The sequence below is a fragment of the Tachypleus tridentatus genome, chromosome 10, assembly GCF_004210375.1.
Source record: "Tachypleus tridentatus isolate NWPU-2018 chromosome 10, ASM421037v1, whole genome shotgun sequence".
Taxonomy (NCBI): Eukaryota; Metazoa; Arthropoda; class Merostomata; order Xiphosura; family Limulidae; genus Tachypleus; species Tachypleus tridentatus.
In genome coordinates this window covers 78,189,031-78,195,183 of record NC_134834.1, presented here as the reverse complement: position 1 = coordinate 78,195,183, position 6,153 = coordinate 78,189,031, and positions in this window count along the sequence as shown.

Genomic DNA, 6,153 nt, shown 5'->3' with positions numbered 1-6,153 from the left:
CTAAACTGTATTTAGTTTAGTTGTGTACAGAATATGAGCTTCATACTGTTCCACGAGATGGAGGCTCCCAGGAAGGGGAAAGAGAGGCAGTTGTCCTCTTACATGGTAAATATTTTTAGTAATTTTTGTCAAAAGTGCAGATTTGTGTTTACGTTTAAGCATACATAAAACATGTTATTTTAGTCTTTTGACTTACACTGTTAAAGCTAATCCCTACATACGTTTTGCTCCCCTTCCCCACTGTGGGCGTCCATGATTCACGATGTGCCACTAAACAATAAAATATATTAAAGGATTGTAATAACTTAACGGGAATATACAGTTATAGTCACGAATTTCTTGATATTAGTATACCATAGTAAATATGTTGAAATACCGAAATTGTATATTTACTTTGTTTCTTCATTATTGATAAGCACAAAGTTACATAATAAGCTATGTGTGCTGTGCACATCATAGATATCGAAACCAGATTTTAGCGTTACATGTCTTTAGACTTAAAGCTGAGTCATTGGGGGCTGTTTAATCAAATAAATTTTAAAATTAAAATCTAAAAAAAAACGTTTTATCTGATGCAGTTTTTACTTGCTGATGTTTAGAGTTTCTTAAACATTTGAATCTAGTTAGGAAATAAAAACTACATTTGATTTTTTTCTTTTTACAACACCCTAATGTGGGTTATAAGCATATTCACTCTAACAAACGACTTATTTATGTGAATGTTTCAAGATTTTCGCATGAACCGGTATATAATTACAAGGAGTCTTTGTTTCAGAGCAAAGCCGCACAGGGTTGTCTGCTATGTGTAGTGCAGAAATCAAATTCCGTATTTCAGCGTTGTAAGTTCATAAAGTTACCTGTCCCACTGAAGGACTACAAGAACCCCTGTGAAATATCTCTCCGTGTTGCTCTCTTGTTGAATGTTAATAAACAGAATGCGTTCAATATGTTTGAAGATATACTGTATAGTCATACAATAATGGAACTATAATTATGAAAACATACAGGAGTCACAAATAATAAGTAACTGCAACTAGATAGTGAGTTATTAATGATACAAAACATGATCGTAGCAAATAAAAATTATTTGTGAAAATTACTAGTATTTTTTATATGTAAACCATTTGTTTTACATAAAGCATTACATCTCGTTTTCATACTACCAAACAGTAAACAACTGTGAATTATTTATCAAAATGTGCACTATAAAGCTCTACAATTCAGCTAAATTATTTGGTCATCTTTTGACCTTCTCAATCTTTACATGACTAATACAGCCTAAAGAATGTTCGTATTGGGACTTTATTTAGGCCAACCATAACTTTGGGTTTTAAGAGACCTCTTTATGATTACGATGTTTTAACACATTTTAAATATGTGTGGTATCATTATCTTGTTGGAAGAAGAATTCCAGTTCAATGAGTTGTGTTATTAAGGGAATGGTACGAGGTATCGGAATTTATCCTCACTTTTCAGCATAATCATAATCATAATATCATTAAGTTTTACAAATTACCAACAGCGGTGGTGGAAATGCAATTATAAATTCCTCATGATCCTCGACTTTCTGCCTTTTAGATGTTGTACCGTTTTCCACTCCGTCATTAACAAACTGCCATTTATCGGTATTACGAGATTCAATCTTGAATTTATATGTAAATAAAACACATATCTCCAGCTTTACTAATGTTTGCTTTGGGGTTGGCTAACTTTTCTCAACGGTAGTTTTCAAGCATTTATGTCCCCATCATAAGAAGACCATTTCGTGCTAATGTTTATCTTACTCTTTTCGAATAGTATTCACATCTGTATTTAAAGGAAATATATGATAAAATTTATATTCGATCGTCGTGTATCTTGCAAGTAACATACCCTAAAATACTTAAAGTTAATTATGGAAATTTTCGGTTTTCTATCTTGACAGCTTCTACTAGAACCAATTTCGCATAAACTCTTCAGAATCTTGTATGCAGCTTCTACTGAAACATAGACTCTTGTCTCAATGTTTTGCATGGAACATCCATTCTTCACCAAACAATATTTTAAATTTCTACATTTTCTCGAATAGTATTCTTCCAATCATAGGATCTATGAATGAAATTTACATTCTGCTGAGCATACTATAACCTCTTATATTTTTATAGTATTCATATTGTTGTAACACCTTCAGTACATAGCTATAATCTGGTGCAGTTAGCTTTCATATGACAAATGGTTACTATTCCCGTAGTATTTATCTTTACACTCTTTTAAAAAAAAAAATTGTACTGTACATTCAAGATATTTAATTTTGTTTAGCTCTTTCCTTAGGATTTAATAAAATCATGACAGAGTGAAACTGAAAAAGAAATTTAAAAGGTTTCCATAAACTTATCAAGAGCTACAAGACTTCGTTTCCTTATTGTTTTTTACATTTGGATACATACGTTTCAATTCCTTTGACGGAATTTGTGAAAACCTTCTGATGTTAATTATCTTATTACTTTACGTAAACAACCATTTCAAGATTGATAAAAGTTTTTGATAACAATTGATACATATAGTATTACTCAATATCTGATTGAATTTCTTCTGCAGTATATGCCTGTAGAACATGTTTTACACTCCTTCTGATCTAATGTTAAGTTTGCTAAATTTATTTTCTTTTTCACTATAATTTCTAAGCCTGGAATATCGTGTTGCTTAAAAATACTTCTAACTACAACTTTCCCCAGGGGCTAATTAAGTCAATTTGAGATTTGGTGTCTTCTTATCTAATTCTTTGATAAGAAAAACAACATGCTTTTAATTAGCATTCCGAGTTATTCTTTTCAGTGAATCTAGCAGTAGTTGTACGTGGATTTATTCTCCAATTGTTTTCACTATCAACTGATTCGGCATGGCCCGGTGGTTAAGGCACTCGTCTCGTTATCTGAGGGTCGCGGGCTCAAATCCCCCTTGCACCAAATATGCTCACCCTTTCAGCTGTGGGAGCGTTATAATGTCACGATCAATCCCACTATTTGTTGGTAAAAGAGTAGCCCAATAGTTAGCAATGATAATTAGCTGCCTTTCCTGTAGTCTTACACTGCTAAATTAGGGACGACTGGCGCAGATATCCCTCGCGTAGCTTTGCGCGAAATTCAAAAACAAACAAACTAAGCTTTCTATAAGTTTACAGCAAAATTTCTTTAGCTTTTATCTCTACCTGGGAACCCTGAAGTTCCTGCTTTGATCGCCAGTTACAAGTTTGTTTATTTTTATGTAGTTTTATTTTACGAGAACTCTTCAAGTTCTATAACAGCTTTAAAGATTTTATTTTCGTGAGTCAATAGTGTTTAACTTGCCCTACAGGATAGTGCACAGGTTTTCTTATTTATATAAGATCATTTCTATGTATATTTTCAAGGTACATAAGGATCGGATAAGGCAGGTCAATAAATTATTTGAAAGCTGGATAGCATCAAGTGGTAAATATGATCATGAAATAAAACGGGAAAAAATGATGGCAAAAGACACATTTCTGAAAATGGTAAAATATGGTAAAATTTCTATGGAGACAAAATAAAACGTTTTGAGTTGGTATGTAGTCTAATCCCCTTTTCTTATCTCCAAGAAGTGACGTGGATCTAATTTCATATTGCAGTCCCCATGTTTTCCAAGAGAGTAGAATGGACCCGCCAGCTAATATATGTTGTTGTTGAGATATATTTTAAATGTTCACTAGAGAGCGCGTGAGGTTAAGATCTGGTGAATGCGCTTAAACTAATATATCTATTCAGATTATGATTCAGTGTTAAGTAGTGAATGATAATTCAGAGAGGTTAGTAAATGATCGTGTATATTCAATTTAGGCCTAGCATGGTCAGGTGGTTAGGCGTTCGACTCATAATCTGAGGGTCGCGGGCTCGAATCCTCGTCACACCAAACATGCTTGCCCTTTTAATTTTGGGGACGTTATAATGTGACAATCAGTTCCAATATTCTTTAGTGACAGAGTGGCCCAAGAGTTGGCGATGGATGGTGAAGACAAGCTGCCCTCCCTCTAGACTTACACTGCTAAATTAGGGACGGCCAGCCCTTGTGTATCTTTGCATGAAATTTCAAAATAACAACAAATATTTAATTTTTGGTTTATTACTTTATTCAGTTGGCTAACAGGGAAGTGTTGTTGAGAGTGAAAACTTTATTTGTGAACTACATCCGTGCACAAGTGAAAGTAACTTGTAGCAAACATTAAGGAAGAAATAAACTAATTTACAAATATTATGTGAGCTCAGCTTGACCTCTTACTTACAGAATAATCAAAAATAACAGTTCAGTAACAGAACGCGTTACAACAGTAGAGAGCGAGGAAAAATGATGGTAAGAAATTTAGAGAGCTTGAAGTACTTAATAATGTCAAAAGACCGGAATTAAAATGTTTTTAATCCACCACTTTAAGCGTTTTATCCGAAATTATCTGTTTATAATAGAAACAAAGTAAAAACTATGTAGTTAAATATTCCTTTTTCAATATTACAGTACAACTAGAAAGTGTTAACGACGTTTCCTCTTTAGAATAGTCATTAAAATCAAGAAACGAGTCAACGAAATGATATTTGAAATTTCTCCTCTCATCAACTTTCCTGTATAATTATTTTTAGAAAATATTTACAAAATAAGAAACCTGAATTTTAATATTAATCTCATTTCTGATCATGTATGCACTATTTTGAAGAATATTTTCATTAATTAAGCACGTACGTAAGCAATCATGTTGACGTTGAAATTTACTAAAAAGCTCCCCACTAGTACAGCGGTAAGTCTACGGATTTACAACGCTAAAATCAGGGTTTCGATTCCCCTCGGTGGGCTCAGCAGATAGCCCAATGTTGCTTTGATATAAGAAAAATACATTCACCAAATTTATTAAAAGTCAGTTTTATAATCATAACCTCTGACGTGCGACATAAAAATGAGCAGATTATTTCGGGTTTTTAATGTAGTTTAAGCATTGCAACCATATAAAACTATTAGATTGTTGGTTATTAGACGTTTTTCCCTCTCTCAACTACACACACGTTTACAAAATGTCCTATGTTGGATTTCTTTATATGCCACTTTATCTAAGATGATTTGTTAGGCATAAAAGAAAATTGTAATAGTCTGTATTGTTTTGAATAAGCAATATTATTGATCATTTGTTCATCTTTAGGTTTACTGTAAGATCAATATTTTTCTCAGTAGCTTTTGAGTTTCGAAAATGTTACCAATAACTAAACACGTATTCATGTACGTTAAAATATGATTAACAAAAAAGGTTCTACGTGTAGTCGTCAGCAAACAGCTTCTGTCTCTTAGCTTGATTATATTGTGTTGAGGAATAATTCGTGAGCGTTTTTTCAAGTTAACAAAATATATTCATAAATGAAACGCTTTCGCAAAATATTTCATGTCATTTGGTAGATAATTTTTTTGCTCTAATAGATGGGGTGTTTGATTTTCATATGTCTTTAATTTTTGCTTTCATTTTCAGCTCATTAAATGGAATGTCAAGTGGACAAAATCGAGCATTTTCGACACCATCTGCTTTACGCATTTAATTTCTTGCAATTTCGTTTAAAACAATGCATACTATATACCTAGGTATTACATGAAATAAAGTATCATAATAAATGTTTTGGGTGTAATGTGTTCATGCATTGAAGTATTGTATAGTCTTGCATGCAATGCTTGAATGAAATTATTTAAAAACGCTCACGAATTATTCCTCAACCCAATATTATGGACAATAAAGGATATTTCGGGTTTGAATATGTTAAAACACAGCGTTGTTTCAAAGTAAACACGTCTTATGAGTTTTAGTGTTCAAATTTGCAGTCTTTACTAAAATAATTTACTTTGTTACTTCAAGAGAATATATGTTTTGAATTTCGCGTAAAGCTACACGAGGGCTATCTGCGCTCTTTAAGAGAAATTGGCGCATTTATTTACAATTTAGGCGTTATCTATAAAATGGTGATTGATAGTCAAAGCCATATTACGAAGTATAAAAACTTATAAAACTAATGTTTTCTTATGGCGTAGTTTGCAAATGACTGGACGGACGCTTTTCTCAGTTTTTATCATGTTTAAATGAAATTACAAACCGAGTAGAAGTAATGTTTATTTCATTGACTGGTGTTTATACAT